Source organism: Schistocerca nitens, chromosome 8, assembly GCF_023898315.1.
Source record: "Schistocerca nitens isolate TAMUIC-IGC-003100 chromosome 8, iqSchNite1.1, whole genome shotgun sequence".
Lineage (NCBI taxonomy): Eukaryota > Metazoa > Arthropoda > Insecta > Orthoptera > Acrididae > Schistocerca > Schistocerca nitens.
Genome location: NC_064621.1, coordinates 301,852,870 through 301,868,850, shown reverse-complemented (window position 1 = coordinate 301,868,850; position 15,981 = coordinate 301,852,870). Strand labels below are relative to the sequence as shown.

Sequence of the window (15,981 nt, the reverse complement as noted above, 5' to 3'; positions counted from 1 at the left end):
TTACCATAAGGACATACCAATTTGCATATAGGCGCATTTAAAAGACACTTACAGGGTGACAACTTTTGAACTGTATGAAATAAAATTGTCATAACTTTTGAACGGTTTGCATTAGGATGTTCAAACTGCATGGTTTGCTGCAAGGCATGATCAGAATTTGCATGTGCATGCATGGTTTGGTTTAGCGAATAAGCCCACTTTCATTTGGATGGGTTCATCAATAAGCAAAACTGGTCCATTTGGGGGACTGAGAATCCACATTTTCCAATCGAGAAGCCTCTTCACCCTCAACGGGTGACTGTGTGGTGTGCAACGTCCAGTCATGGGATAATCGGAGTGATATTCCTTGATAGCATGATGACTACCGAATAGTACGTGAAGGTTTTGGAAGATGATTTCATACCTATTATCCAAAGTGACCCTGATTTCGACAAGATGTGGATCATCTAAGATGGAGCTCAACCATATCGAAGCAGGGGAATGTTTGATGTCCTGGAAAAGCACTCTGGGGACAGCATTCTGGCTCTAGGGTACCCAGAGGCAACTGGAATGGGCTGCCACATTCTCCAGATGTGAACACATGTGACTCCTTTTTGTATATTAAAGGCAAGATCTACAGCAATAACCCCAAAACCACTGCTGAGCTGAAAACAGCCATTCAGGAGGTCACCGACAGCATTGATGTTCCAACACTTCAGCACGTTATGCAGAATTTCGCTATTCATCTGCACTACATCACCGTCAATGATGGCAGACATATCGAACATGTCCAAATATCTATAGTGACATTTACGTGTTGAAAGAAATGTGGGCATGCTATAGTTTGTACCTAATGTATGTTTTTTTCATATAGTTCAATAAGTGTCACCCTGTACACCTAGCTCTCGGCCACAGCCTTCATCAGTAAATGATAGGCACACACCAGCAAGCACAGGTCACTCACAAACAATTGTTAACTCCAGCATCGGCATTCTGGCCTGAGATGCTGGAGCTGGCAGTTGTGTGTGTGTGAGGTGTGCTTGCTTGTGTGTGTGAATGGTGTTTGTCTACCCTTTACTGATGAAGGCTGTGGCCAAAAGCTGTATGTAAGTGTCTTTTAATTGTGCCTGTCTGCAACTTGATGTGTCTTCTTTACTGCAAGTTGAGGCTTATTCAAGGAACTTGAAATACTATGTAATGCTTCCTATTATAATTATTCCATAATGGAATATGTCATAAATAACATAGCATTTCTTTTTCAAACCCAAAGCTCAGTTCACTAAATCAATAACAGAAATAAGAGTTTTAGTCCATTGACAAATTTTTTAGTAGACCCAACTGATGTATGTTGTTATTGCGGTCTTCAGTCCAGAAACTGATGTATATATTATTAATATCAAATAATGGTTATATAAAATCTTCTGTACATCTTCAGTGCTGTATTGCGGACTGTATAAGCAAATGTTCTAAATTATCTTATGCATGTCAGTTTATACACAATTACATGTTTGTGGTATGTGTGGATAACTTTTAATGAAAATATGTTTCAGATTTTTTATGTATTTCACTTCCTCGAGATCCTTTTCTTTTATGATCTGTGGAAGGAAAGTTAGCATATTTTTCTCTTGTAGATATGTATTGTATATTTTTGTTTTTATGACATGTACAACATTCTTGATGATTTCCTCACTACAGATCTATGGAAAAAAGTCTATCTATCAATTAAAGCTGTGAGCTCACTGGCAGAAAGAAAGATCCTGTATGGCAGTTGCTGACAATGCCCTCTTGGTTTGTGTAGCTTTTAGGCATTGCATTGGTTACTAGTCAACAAAATTCTCCTTCCAAAGAAATGGAAAGCATTATGATTACTGTGACTTACCATTTGAAGAATCTATGAGCATGTTGGCACAATGAACTGCATTTACGAATTTGATGTTAACATTTGACAAAGTATATAGTCTCTGGTTGGTGTACAATATAGTTTAGCTGTGCCTAGTGCATTCTAACCTGATGACTTGGTAGATGACAGGAATGTTTGCCTGAAAATGGGGCTACAACACAGAAATTTGTTGGAAAGAACAAACATAAATAAATAAAATAAAAACAAAAAGTAGATGTGGGACACCTATTTCCAATGCAAACTCATACTGCAGCAACTGGACTGAGTTTATCACTCACATAATTTAGGCTGCAAATCCCAATTTCAGTACAATCAGTGTCAGACACCACATGAGGTTTCACTAATTAGCTATGTCATAGAGCAGCCTGTGAAGTAGCATCAAGATACACCTGTATGACAGAACTTTTATAGATGAAATTACTGTGCATGTGGTGTATCTGACAGCTAAGGGGTCTTGTTGGCCACACTGGGCTGGACTCAGAGGTGGTCTGCACCACTGTTGCAGTGTTCGCCACGGGGTGCCAGCAGTATTTGTGACACTTAACTGAGAGACTGCAGATTTCAGATTCCATGACTGGCAGTGGCTATAGTATAAGAGATACTGCAGTTGTAGGTGGCAGCAAGTAAACTGAGGATTTGGCCTGGTGGTTGGAAATACCCAGCATGTGTGACCATTAGAGAGGTCATTGATGAGGCTAGACACTGGTAGAAACAAGGGACTGCAATACTTACTAAATAGGTCCAAGTTCAGTAAAACCCAATGCAATACATCTAGAGAACAAGCAAGCATGGCTACTTGCACAGAAAAATAAGATGAGTATGTTCGTAAATATGCACTCTCAATCAAAATAGAAGTTTCTGAGTACGATCAAAGTTTTGCAAAAAAATGAACTTTAAAATTTAACATCTCTTCAAGGAAGTGGAGATTTTGATACATTATGTCTCAATGGATAGAGCTTGAACAGCTGCATCAGAATGTACTTATAGAATTTTGTACATTTTATATATTTTGAACTATATCCTGAAGTATATATACTGGGGTATAGAAACATCACTTTCACACAATAAATAATAAAATAAAAGTAGCAGCAGCATAGCAAAATTAAGCTAAGGTATCTATGCATAAGTGTAATTATTTCAATATGTTTGTAATTTTGCAACAGTAAAACATCATACATTAACTACCCTGCTGACGAAACTATAACTATTGTAAAAACTAAGATAGTCAGTGAAAAACTAAAGATAACATCAGAAAGCTGAGAAAATTTTGTTATAGACTGAGATGTTTTACATATCCTAAATATAAGAGAAATGCTTATTAGATATATGGGAAATAAATGTATGATAAATTTCATTACAGTCTGAGTGCATAAATAGTTGGTCTCCACCCTGAGTGGGATCCATCGATTTGAAGACTTGGTACACAGCAGATGTGTGTATCGATGAGTGGATAGTGAATTGCAAACTTAAAGTGTTTGTGAAATGTTCCTAAGTACAAATTTGGGGACTTGCAAAAGTCTCACACGCAAGCAGTGAAAACTTAGAAGTTTTACAAGACAAGTTCATCGACTTGTAATATTTCTAAGAGTTACAGCAGGTGGGACTTGCAGTAACTTCACACAACTTAGCCACTGGGAAACTTGTAATATTTCCGTGAGTTAGTGAGAGGCTGGACTTGTAATAATTATGGTAGCTACAGGAGCTACATAATAGTTATTAACATGATGCACTGTTTGAATGGTAAATTCACAAAGCATTAGTTAGTTAGTTTCATGTTCTATGGATCATTTGCATGACGAATTGTAATGATGTGGAACAAGTCATTTTACAATCACATCACAAATATGGCTACATACTGAGCATGTATAGGTGTGAATTATGAAAAGAAAACACAGTTGTTAGTTAATAATTCCTGTCTATCCTCTTTTACACCTCACAATAATAGAAATTCTTCCACAGATTAGTAGTTGTCAAGGAGAAACTTTCAGTTTGTTTTCAAATTGTATTTTGCTGTCTGCCAGACATTTTATATCACTGGGTAAGTGATCAAAGGTTTTAGTTGCAGCATTATGCACCCCTTTTTCTGCTGAAGACAATTTTGATGTGATGTAATGAATGTAATCTTTCTTTTTGGTGATGTAATTATGTGACTCATTGTTCCTTTCCAATTGCAGAACTGCAGTGGGTTATTTACAACAAATTTCATTACGAAAGAAATATACTATGAAGCAGTAGACAAGATGCCTAATTCCTTAAACAGACGTCTACAAGATGATGGTGAGTACCACATATTATTTTTACAGCATATTTTTCAGCAATGAAGGCTTTCTTTCCTAAAGATGATTTACCCCACAATATTATTCTGTATGACATTACTGAATGAAAATATGCCACCTTACTGATTTGTTTCTCCTCAAGATTTGAAAATATTATAAGTGCAAATGAGGAGTTGTTTTAGGAGTGCGAAAATATGCATTTTCCAGTTTAAATTATCTTCAATATGAACACCTTATTTATTATTTCCTCACCACATGTTACACTTGGCACTGGTGTAGTACCTCTAGATGTGCAGAAATGAACATGTTTTGTCTTCTTAAAATTGAGAGTGGCACAATTTGTGAAAAATTAGTCAATGTCTGTTAAGAACATTGCCTACCATTTCTCCTGTCACTGTATGGACTGATTACAATACTAGTGTCATCCACAAAAGAATTAATTCTGCTTGTTGAGTACTACATGGATGATCATTTACGTGTATGGGGAATAATGGTGAGATGTTCCCTGATTACATTTGTTGCATTACTAAGTACAAGTTTTTGCATTCTTTTGGTTAAATATGATAGTGTCCATAGGTAGGTTACATTAACACTCACATTAAACCACATTTTATCTAGAAGGATACTGTGGTTCACACAGTCAAATGCTTTAGGCCACAGAAAATACCAAACAGATGTATTTTTTTATTTAATACTTCTAATATTTGGTGAGTGCATGTGTAAATAGCATTTTCAGCAGGGCAACTCTTCTGAAACCCAAACTGTGATTTAATGAGGATACAATTGTTGCTCGAGTAGGAGACTATTCTAGAAAACACCACCTTCTCAAATAATGTGGGAAATGACATCAGCAGTGAAACAGGTCAGTAGTTATTAAGAAGTCTCGTATCACCTTCCTGATAGAAGGGATTAACAATGACATATTTTAATCTCTCAGGAAAAATGCCGTGAGTAAGTGATGCATTACATATTTCAGATAAGACAGGGCTTATTACATGGGAACAAGTCTTTAGTACTCTGTTGGAAACACCATCAAATCCAGATGAGCTTTTATTTTTGAGAGAATATACAATTTTCTTAATTTCAGAAAGAGAAGTTGGTGATACTTTCACATGACTGCATTTTGATGAGAGATATTTTTCAACATACTGCTGTGATTTTCTCTTGAACTGTTTGTCCCTATATTTGATACAAATGCATGCTGAAACGTAATGCCTCCAAAATTTTTTATGTGAAAACTCTAAAAGCTTTTAAATAAAACAAACATTATTAACATTCTACTTCTTTATTCTTCATGTCTACATATTTATTTTGCAATGTCATTGAGTATCAGAGGCTGTGCAAGAAATATGGACCACCACAGAGATACTCCAACGCAAAGCGCTATCACAAGTTGCCAACGAGATACTAACAAGAAGCTATGCCTCCCGTACTTCCAAGGCCCTCTGCCCTGAAATAGCATAACCAGAGCCAGGAGGGCAGTCCTGTTCGAGGTCGGGTACTGTCAACTTCCAGGAAGTTTCTGTTGGAGTAACATCATTGTGCTGCCTACTCGCTGTGACACAGTCCATGTCAAACATTGGGGAGTAAAGACACTTCCACCTCATGTGAACTGTGCCAACAGTGCTATCAGAACTGTGTCAACAAGTGTCTACAAACTTGTGTTTTCTAGTGAGTGTAGTGAAGCTACAGTACAGCCATTCTGAACTTGTATCAATTTTTCACTCAGTAATCATGGCTCATTTAGTATGTTATGAACCCCAAGTCTATGTGTGCAGTTTCATTGCTACAGTTGAGCCTGGTGAGAAAAGATAAGTTTTGTCGCAATTAATAAAGTATTACTTATTCTGAATATTCTAATTAACTGTTTTATTATTAGCTACCTTAGTGTCTAAGAAGCCGGAAACAACACGTAAAGTGATGACGAGGATGCAGCTCACAATTAGCTCACTGAGGCACAATGTGTAACACACCCTCTCTTGCAGCAGTGATATTTTTCTGTTTGTGTGTGTTGTTATATTGAGTGTTCACGACATCTCTTCTGGATGTGCCTTTAATGCAAGCTATACAATTGCAGGAACAAAGGGCGGAACAGTTACTACAATATTCCAAGGAATTGTAGCAGCACCACAGCTGCTGTCCCAGCCTGTTCAATTGGAAACAAATCAACAAAACAGTTTTTAAGTGCCTAAATTCAGGGAGATTCTGGGGCAAAAAACTGGGCTGATTATGTTGCACAAATGATGGTGCATTTCAACACCTATAGTGTAATAGGTAACCAGCATATTACCGAGCAAGGTGGCACAGTGGTAGCACACTGGGCTCGCATTCGGGAGGACAACGGTTCAATCCCACGTCCGGCCATCATGATTTAGGTTTTACATGATCTCCCTAAATCGCTCCAGGCAAATGCTGGGATGGTTCCTTTGAAAGGGCATGGCCTACTTCCTTCCCCATCCTTCCCTAATCCGATGAGACCAATGACCTCGCTGTTTGGTCTCTCCCCCAAACAATCCAATCCAAATAACCAGCATATTTACCATTTTCTCTTCACCATAGGCTCAGTGAAACAGATTTCAGATTGCCAACCTCATGAGATCTCCTATGAAGAGTTATTTGACAAACTGTCAAGTCATTTTAAATCACAAGTGCATATAGCGGCTGGTCATTATAAGATTACTGGACTGAGATTAAAACAGCAGCCAGGACAGTCCTACAAACAGTGGGTAACAGAACTTCACAGCCTTACCAGACAATACCGCTTTTAGTTTCCATGTGGGATAAGTTAACAATGACATTATGATGAGAGATGTGATTGCTCAGACTGTGTCTGATTCCCATATTTGTGCTGCCATACTATAGCATCAAGACCCTGACCTCAGCACAATATTGCCAATTATTGAGTCACAGGGCATGGTCAATGTAACTAAGCATGATTTTCAAGCACCTGTAATACCTGTTGTCGAGAGTAAGACTGTTCAGGGGCCAACCTGCCCCCCCCCCCCCCCCCCCTCCACCTTCTGCTCAGGTCAGATCAGATATCACCCACCGTCTAAGTCATGTGCAAACCAGTTGCACTGTCAGGTCCCAGTGCAGCCTGCACAATTGTGAAAGTCCTGCTCATGTTGCTTTGAAACACATGATAGGGCTCAGTGCCCATGCCGCAAAGCCAAGTGGCAAACAAGGCCACGTGCACTTGGTATGTTTAAGTATAGATGTTGTTAGGCAGCTTTCACATTCCATGTCAGACAACGATTCTAATGTCTAATGAGGTGAATATTGTGTCTGCTGCACAACATTCCACTGATCCTGTTGTCAGATTGCCAGGACACAAACTCTGAACTTATCAATCGGCAATCCAATAATTAGTGTGTTCAGTTGCGTGCGTTCAACAAGTGTGTTAATTTACAGTTAGATACTGGTGCTACTATTATGCTGCTCAACCACACTACATATTAATGGTTATGTACTCCACAGCTTCATCAACCACATAACTCGTTGTCAGCATACAGTGGACAATCTATTCCTGTGCTTGGAGTGTGCAGATTACCAGCCACATTCCATGGTACTACTAAAACAGTGTTATATCATGTGTGGTGGTCTCACAAGTCTACTGACATTTTTGGCATAGATAGCTTTGACGTTTTCAAATTGTCAATTCAGAGGAAGGTGTTATAAATTAATTCATCTGGCATGCTGATGAGCAAAGTAGTGACAAGCAACTGGGTGGCGGGTCTCCTTTCAGGCTCCACAGCCACCCATGGCCAATATTAATACATTATGTGACTAGAACAGTTCTCTGTTCCATGGTAGTTTAGACAAAGCACAAGGGTTCGCGGCCCACGTGACAATGAAAGACACATTTCTCTGTTCCATGGTAGTTTAGACAAAGCACAAGGGTTCGAGGCCCATGTGACAATGAAAGACAATGTGCAGCCCAAGTTTTTTAATGCCTGTCCTGTCCCTCACGCATACAGGAGTGGGATGCTGCAGACTTGCAAGACAATGCAACATACCAGTGTCGTCCAGCAAATCAGCATCACCCCTGGTAGTCCTTACTAAACCAATGGGTGGGCTGAGTCCCTGAGCAGACTTTAAATCAACCATCAACCCACAAACTTCTGTTGATTCTTTCCCAATGTCCCACCCTGATGATCTGATTGGCAAATTAGGTCATGGTCATTTCTTTTCAAAAACTGATCTCCAGGAACCCTACCTGCAACTGCTTTTAGATGAAGAATAAGAGAAGATTTCTGTGATCAACACACACAAGGGATTAATCCAGTTTCAGCAATTACCATTTGGTAGTACTTCCACACCAGCTATTTTCAAGAAGTTACCTTGAACAACTGACCTTGTAAGTAACCTCTGGTTCCTACTATTTAGATGATATCAACAATGTAGAAGACATATTTCTACTTACCATAAAGTAGACATATTAAGATGCACACAGGCGCATTAAAAGACACTTACATAAGCTTTTGGCCACAGCCTTCATCAGTAAAAGAGAGACAAACTCCATCCATAAACACAAGCAAGTAAACCTCATGCACACAAAACTGTCTACTCCAGCATCTCGGGGCAGAATCTTCTTTACAGAAAGAAGCCATCTGTCTTTTCCTACACTGCTGATATTACTCCCTGGAGTTTCCAATGTTTTATTTAGATAATATAGTTGTCTCTGGTCATATGCCAGCAGAACAGTTAGAAAATTTTGAGGCACTGTTTCAAGTGTTGTCCAAAGTGGGAACTGACATGCAACCATTCAACGTGTTCCTTCTTCTCATTGAAATTGAGTATCTTTGCCACGTGATTAAGGCTTACATGGCATTCATCCATCACAGTTGCACTTACTGGTCATTTGTAGCTTACCTGTGCCAACAAATGTATCACAACTGCAAGCTGTGCTAACCTATTACATCCATTTTATTCCAAATGCTGCTCAGATTGCAGACTCTACACTGGTTGTGCCATGAGGGCATTCCATTCTTATGATCGGTCAAATGTCAGAGCACTTCCCAGCGGCTGAAAGATGCACTACTAAGTGATAGGTGTTAAGTCCTCTTGAACCCCAGCAAGCCTGTCATTCCTGCACTAGATGCCTCTTCTTATGCCAGTGGTGTGGTGTTGGGTTTCAATGACAGGCCATTGTGTTTGTGTCAAAGACACTGACCTAGGCCCAATGGAACTACAGCCAACTTGAAAATGATGTACTGAATATTATTTATGGGGTCACACATTTCTACCAATACTTATACGGTTGCTGCTATTCTCTAGTTAAGAGAGCACAGACTACTGACAGCTCTGTTCAGGTGCTTCCAGCCCGTTCCAGCATGTACAGCACAGAAGTTACAATGGTGAGTGCTTCTCTTGTTCAATTACCAGTATGAATTGTCACATCAGCCCAGTACCAAACACTCCACCACCAACCTCCTGTCAAGACTCCTCATTGGCTCTGATGCTCTGTTTGATTCCTCTCATCACACTGATTCAGAAGAAATCCAGTTTTTCGAAGATTTTCTGGTCACCTTCCACTGTTTGGCACATGAAACGTCATTGGACCCGGTGCTGTAGATGGTGCTCAAGTTTGTTCATCATGGGTGGCTGTGGAGCCTGAAAAGAGACCCGCCACCCAGCTGCTTGTCACTACTTCGCTCATCAGCATGCCATCTCTGTACAGATGGGTGTCCTCCTGATGCACACTGAAAATGGCAATGTAAAAGTCATGGTCCCTCACTCCCTCCAGAGGGAAGTTCTTTGGCTGTTGCACCAAGGACATTGGGGTATTGTCCACACAAATCAGTTGGCAAGGTGCCACTGTACATGGCCAGTACATGGCCAGAAATGTGTGCACAAATAGAGGCCATGACTTGGCAGTGTGCAATGTGTGCAAAGTATCAATTGACTACTCTAAAGTGATACTTTGAGTGGTAACATCCTGATGGACTTTGGCAATGCCTGCACATAGAGTTTGCTGGGCCATACTGGAACATACGCTGACTAGTGGTTGTCGATGCATACAGCAAGTTTCCCTTTGTTGTTCCAATGAAGTCTACCACATCAGTCAGAACAGTATCAGCTCTTATGTTGATCTTCTGCACTGAAGGCTTACCTGAGGTGATAGTGTTGGATAATGGGCTGTAGTTCATGTCTTTTAAACAGTTTTGTGCAGACAATGGTATTAAGCATGTCCTTACAGCGCCCTTTCATCCACAGTTGAATGATGAAGCCGAACGCTTCATAAGGACCTTCAAATTACAAATGGACAAGTTGCGAGCCACCCACACAGCGGACCAGGCTTTGAAAGTTTTTCTGTCATCGTATTGCTCCCAGCTCAAAGGTGTTAAATCACCAGTGGAACTCCTGAAGGTCGATGCAATAGGACTCTGCTCCATTTGCTATGTCTGCCACACAGACTCTATTTCCCTTCTTCTGAGTCACAGTTTCGGTCTCAGGAACCAGTTTGCGTTTGTGTGTTAGCAGGGGTCATAGATGGGAATGGGGTGTGGTGCCTGAGGTGTCGTCCTATTCCACTTACGTCATACACGGTCTGACGGAGTTGCACAGGCAGCGTTGGAACCAGCTTTGACCAATCCACTCAGGATATTTCCGCCGCCTGCTTTCTGTTCACAGATACAGCACACAACCAGGGCATGCAGCAGCCACCGCAGACATTGCCTCCTGCAGCAAGGTCAAAACTGCAGCAGGAGATGCCCACAGAAGTTGACCTGGTGCTGCCACCAGCTTTGCTTTGCAAACATGCTGGCAGCCCGTAACACAACCAGTAACAGGATCATGCCCAACTGCTTGGCCAGACGCCCCAGCCTTCGCCTCCTCAGGCCCGCCTGATGGATTATCTGTCTCTGCCGCCCAAGCGCAGCCTGTGGTTGGCTTCAAAGTCAGTGTTTACAACCAAGTGTTGGGTGGATACCTGGTTGTGGGTGGGTGCTCGTTGCCAACCAAAGTTTTGGCACTTACCTCCACAATTGCGTTGGTGGTTCATCCTCCCCCCACACCATCGTGCCGTGGCACTGTTGAGTGTCAAGAGCAGTGCAAGAAGTATTAACCACCACAGAGATACTGCACAGCAATGTGATATCATGAGGTGCAAATGTGATGCTAAGAAGAAGCCATGACTCCCATAGTTCTGAGGCAGCGCCACTGTGCCTCTAACCTGAAGTACCATCACTAGAGGCCAGAAGAGCAGTTCTGTTTAAGGTCAGATCCTGTCCACTTGCAAAAAGTTCCTGTCAGAGCAATGTTGTTGTGCTACTTAGTCACCGTGACACTGCCCGTGTCAATGGTTGGGGAGTGAAGAGACTTCTGTCTCCTGTGCCTAAATGATAATACTAAACTTGTGCTTTCTAGTGACTGTAGTGAAGCTACAGTATGGCCATTCTGAAATTGTATCATTTTTCCAAGTAGTAATCATGTCTCATTTAGTATGCTCTGAAGTGCAAGTCCATATGTGCAGTTCCATAGGTACAGCCAAGCCTGGCAACCAGAGATAAGCTTCGTTCCAATTAATGATGTATTACTCATTCTGAGTATTCTAATTAACTGTTTTATTACTAGCCACCACAGTGTCCAAGAAGATGGATACAACACATCTCTCAACACAGTCACCCTGGCAATGAACACATTTCTCCCAATGTGAGACCAATTTGTTGATACCATCACAGTAGAATGTTTAACTTTGCTGATGGAACCACAACCTCACCTCTAGTAGTACTTCTTTATCACTCTCAAAGTGAAGTTGTCAAAGGTTTTCTTTAAGTTTTGGAAACAGATGACAGTGGATGGGGCCATGTCGGGACTGTATGGAGGATGATCGATGACAGTGAACCCAAGATCTTAGATTGTTGCAGCACTCATGTGTGGTCTTACATTGTCATGCTGCAGGGTGCTCCATGAGTGGAGGAATTCTTCAAATTTGAAACTCAATTACAGCAAGCTATTTCTTGCACACCAACATAGTTACATTATACACCACCATGTTACATACGATAATTCAGAGCCCTCTAGCAGCAGAGGGTTGCAAATACGTAAACATGAAGAATTAAGATTCAGAATGTTAATAAAAGTGTTTAATTTAAAAAGCTTATAGAGTTTTCACATAAAAAATTTGGAGGCATTAGCTTTCAGCATGCCCTCATTTGAGAAACACTTAATAAATGCATTTGCTGCTTGTGACTCATCATTTATAGCCCTTCCATTTAATTCATCAGTAATGTTATACTGTTCTCTGGTCTGTTTCTCATTTCATTCCATTCCATACAGCTCTAAGTCTGTTGTCGGAATTGCTAGTTCCCAGCATAATGTGCATGTTCCTTTACTCATTAATAATTTTTCTTAGTAATTTTGAGTAGTTTTTGCAGTGTGCAGCTACTGCAAGAGCTTCACTTGTTCTTGCCAACAGATAAAATTCCCTTTTCCCTTTGCAAGATCCTTTACTCCCTCTAATGATCCATGGCTTTTCATCACATGGCTGTTTGATGTCCTTTCTGATTAGCATAAGCATAAAGCTATTTTCAAATATTTTACAGTCTACTCCTGTATTAGTTCAATAACTAAAAAGCCCGTGCCAGACAGAGAAATCCATCACAACTCATTTGAATGCCTCGGAACATTCAGCTATTGAAATGGTACAATGTCAATATTACATTGGTTCAAAAAAATCATAAAAAACATGCAAAAGTGGAAAATCCACAATGGAATTACAAGCCTAAGTGCCCAGAGACAACAGTGACATATGCAAGTGAGTTATGCATGAATGACTGTGTGTTTTTGTTAGCTCTTCTGAGTTGGACCTCGGTGCTCAGTGACAGCAGTGACTATGTATGTGGGAGTTGTGTGTTTTATTCTCCTTTTTTCTACTTCTGATGAAGGAATTAGTCTGGTACTTTATGCAACATTCAACTTTTAAATGTGTTTGTCTACTGCTGAGTGTCACCTCTTTGAGATGAGTAGCAATCTATTTTAAACCATACAAAATGCCATTGAGTATAACTGTAAATCAGCACTCAGTGTCTTACCTAGTTGGCATCAGTACTGCAGTGGCTTTAATCACATTTGAAACATTATGGACTCACCAAACCATCACTATCCCAAACTGACCATTATCTGACACCATATAACAATCAACGGCATATTTACTGCTGAAGTAAAATATAAACAAGTGATTCAAGAATTTCTTGATCCATAATGTGTCAAACCACAGTAACAAATATTTTTGAGCTCAACACATTTACAAATTTTGATTTCACAATACAGAATGCAGCAAGTTTAATAAAGCAAGACATTCATTCAACATTCTAGAAAATTGTGTTACGAATTTTAGTTTCTTTTGGCACCAGGCGATATTAGACGTGCTACGAATTGCATGGTGGATATCACTGTAAAAGCCTGCAGCAACGTCCAAATTCTTTAGTGCACAATTGATTGCAACTGCAGTAATCCAGTCAGTTAAAGTATTTGATCATCCACAAAGTTTGGAGTCCATTATGTCAAGTAATTGGGCAACATCTGTCTTAGTAATAAAGGAATCGAGTGGATCACTAACATTATGTGTATGTTTTAAATTGACTGTTAATGCCCAATCAATCATACATTCATATCCCGTTCCCAGACCAGGAGAGTTACTGTCAAAATTAGCTGGAGGGAAGGTGGCATTTCTCAAATATAGATTTATCAGATGCCTACCTGTAGTTGTCATCGAATAAAGAAAGACAAATTTTACGTAATGATGATGTACAAATATCTATGGCTTCCATTTGGTCTTGCAAGTGCAACACCATATTTACAGTGTTATAGAGACAAACTCACAGCATTACTTCCAAGTCACACAAATTGCCTTGATGACATCATAGTGATGGGTAACAGAAAACCTGAGCACCTGAAAACTTCACATGTAGTATTTCGTTGCTTACAAGACAAAGGTTTACAGTGTAATCTAAACAAATGCAGGTTTTTTGAAGAGAAAGTGAAGTACCTGTGAAGGGGGCATCATGCCTACAATCTAGCCACAGTTGGTGAACTGCCACACCTCAAAAATCAAACAAAACTGCAAGCTTTCTTTGGGAATGTCAATTGTCACGTGAAATTTATTGTGCAAGCATCTGATCTTATGCATCCCCTCATCAAATTTGTTACATTCACTTGATGTGAGTGTGCAAGCATCTGATCTTATGCATCCCCTCATCAAATTTGTTACATTCACTCGATGTGAGGTAATTCAAGCACACATTTCAAATGCTAAAATGCAAGCTCTGATCAGCACTCTGAGTGCCTACACGTACTCCTGAAAGAACATTAGTGATAGCAGAAGACACACTCCAATATGGCCTCAGTGCAGTACTTGTTCATCAGAATCCAGATGGGTCACAGCAACCCTTTTATTTTGCTTCAAAGATGATGATAACACTAAAGAAAAATAAATAAATTCCATAATAAAACAATGGAAACGGCAGGTTGGAATATCAACAATGTAGGAAAAGACAGATTGCTACTTGCCGAAAAGAGGACACGTTAAGTTGCAGACAGACACAATTACAAAACACTTACATAAAGCTTTTGGCCACAGCCTTCATCAGTAAAAGAGAGAGACACACCACTCACATATACAAGCAAGCACTCCTCATGCTCACGACTGACAACTCCAGTATCTCTGTCACAGGTTTATCCTAACCCATCAGGGGCTGGGCCACCTGGGAAAGCAGCCATGTCATTTACCAGCTCTACTGCAATCATTGCACTGCTTTTTACATTGGTATGACTACCAACCAGCTGTCCACCAGGATGAAAGGTCACTGCCAAACTGTGACTAAGAGCCCAGTAGACCACCCTGTGGCACAACATGCAGCTGAACATAACACACTTGACTTCAATGGCTGCTTCATTACCTGAACCATCTGGATCCTTCCCTCCATCACCAGCTTTTCTGAACTGTGCAGATGAGAGTAGTCTTTATAACACATTCTCCACTCGCATAACTATCCCGACCTCAGCCTACAGTAACTACTTTCCCCACACCCTCTACCCAACAGTTTCCACCCGCTCTGACCTATTATCTCCTCCCCATTCTCATCTCGCACCCTGTTTATTTGATTTGCTGCCCTCTGCAAACACATCCACCCATCTTTCCCTGCTCCTGTCCTTTTTCACTCAATTTTTCTCCACCTCCCTGCCCTACAACATCCTGACACTGTGCCTGTTGGCATTCTAGTCTCTGCACACTCGACCAGAGAGCGTTCATCTCTCCCCCCACCTGTGACTGCTATCCCTTCCCCTTCCCCGCACTCACCAGGTTGCTGTTTGCATCCCTTGTGACAGTTGCATTCCAGCCTGAGATGCTAGAATTGTCGGTCATGTGTGGATGAGGTGTGCTCGTTTGTGTGTATGAATGGTGTGTGTCTCTCTTTTACTGATGAAGGTTGCGGCCAAAAGCCTTTACAAAATTCTATCTAGCCACCAATGACAAATTACCCCTTGCACTAGTTGGTTCCAGGGTAAATAACCCAGTAAAGACAACTCAAAGATTACTGAGCTCTATTTTTAAGACTGTATACTATTGAGGTCTATTACACACCAACAGGAAAGCACACTAACGCCAATAATCAGACTGGATTACCCACGGGTTTAGAGTCCCAGCATTTGAGAAAGGAGAAGTCATTTGCTTCCAACAGGATTCAACCCTTTCAGGGGACACTGCATCATTGTAAGAATCTTCAGTGCTGGGCAGTAGAGTTGTGAACCTCAATGATGCTGAGGGCTCTGCAAGCAGCAGTGTAGCTATTGGCAGAGCCAGCCAGTCTGGGTAGGCCTCAG

At 40.7% G+C, this 15,981-nt stretch overlaps 1 protein-coding gene across 1 annotated transcript in view; it reads right to left on the bottom strand.

The window, feature by feature from the left end:
- The window catches only part of LOC126199242 (katanin-interacting protein-like), a 349,391-nt gene that overhangs the window by 49,203 nt on the left and 284,207 nt on the right, over positions 1 to 15,981 (bottom strand). The window lies entirely within an intron of this gene.